The 1,533-nt window shown below is 38.6% G+C and overlaps 1 pseudogene; it reads right to left on the bottom strand.

Annotated features, from left to right (window-relative positions):
• Window positions 1-350: 350 nt before the first annotated feature.
• LOC118894852 lies at window positions 351-780 on the bottom strand (annotated as a pseudogene).
• Between the last annotated feature and the right edge of the window lie 753 nt (window positions 781-1,533).

Raw genomic sequence — 1,533 nt, 5'->3', positions numbered from 1 at the left:
CAATAAGAAATTTGCTTGTTTTAAAAAAAATCCAAATGCTGGCATTGTCCAGAAAAATTTAACAGGTTTATTTATAATTGTTATAAAGTTGAACTGCTGAAACTTGTTCACTGAAACATTTTGACTTGCATTAATGCTTTATGTCCCTGCATTTATATTAAAAATTTACACACAAACGAAAATGGAAAAACTGCCAATACCTGATTTCTGTCCCCCATTTTTCCACCTGCAATCATATACTTAGGTACCTTTTGACCCCATGGGGGAAAAAATAAATCTAACGTTCAGAACTACCAATAACAGGAAGAGAATTTTTTTTTGAATGAAATGTTTCCCATCATAGTGGATTCTTAAGCACGTTCTCCACATATGTGGCGTGCTAGCTGGATGCCTTTTGGCATAATTGTTACACATTTGGCATGGATAGCACACAGGTTCGTGTCTTCAAAAAGGCCAACCAGATAGGCCTCACTTGCCTCCTGCAAAGCACCAATAGCTGCACTCTGGAAGCACAGATCTGTTTTGAAATCCTGAGCAATTTCCCACACCAGACGCTGGAAGGGAAGTTTGCAAATCAGAAGTTCAGTGGACTTCTGATAACGTCTAATTTCACGGAGTGCCACGGTACGAGGCCTGTAACGATGAGGTTTCTTTAGAGGGCGCACTCTTGCGAGCGGCTTTTGTAGCCAGTTGCTTCCTCGGTGCTTTACCACTGGTCGATTTGCGGGCAGTCTGCTTTGTACGAGCCATGGTATAGAGACCTCCTTACTTACTACCCCCTTCTCCTTCGGCTGGAGCTCAGCGAGCTAGAGGCAGCACTGGCGTCGGAGAGCGACGGTGGTGGCAGCGAACACAATTCCCTGTATCATTTCTTATTTTGTTTATTTGGTTCCTCTCCCTTTTCCTCTTGGTGAGTTTGTCTATAGGTTTGTCGATTTTTTTTTTTCCGAAAAACAGCTCTTGGTTTTATTGATTTCTTCTATTGTTTTTTTTAATCTCTATTTTATTTATTTCCTCTCTGATCTTTATTTTTTCCTTCCTTCTGCTGACTTTGGGTTTTGTTTGTTCTTCTTTTTCTAATTATTTTACGTGGTAGGTTACACTGTTTATTTGATGTTTTTCTTTTTTCTTGAGGAAGGCCTGTATTGCTATGAACCTCTCTCTTAGAACAGCTTTTACTGGATTCCACAGATTTTGTAAGGTTGTGTTTTCATTTTTGTTTGTCTCGAGGTATTTTCTGATTTCTCTGATTTCATTGTTGACCCACTGGTTTTTTAGTAGCATGTTGTTTAGTCTCCATGTGTTCATTTCTTTTCCCATTTTTCTTTGTGTGGTTGATTTCTAGTTTCATACTGTTGTGATCAGAAAAGATGCTTGAAATAATTTCTATCCTCTTAAATTTGTTGAGGCTTGATTTGTGACCTCATATGTGGTCTATACTAGAGAACATGCCATGCGCTCTTGAAAAGAATGTGTATTCTGTTTTGGTGGTGTTTATTTTTGGCACGTTTTATACTATACCATAGATTTCAT

This window comes from Balaenoptera musculus, chromosome 4 (assembly GCF_009873245.2).
Source record: "Balaenoptera musculus isolate JJ_BM4_2016_0621 chromosome 4, mBalMus1.pri.v3, whole genome shotgun sequence".
NCBI lineage: Eukaryota > Metazoa > Chordata > Mammalia > Artiodactyla > Balaenopteridae > Balaenoptera > Balaenoptera musculus.
The sequence above is the reverse complement of the archived record's forward strand: the minus strand, read 5'-3'. Positions and strand labels throughout refer to the sequence as shown.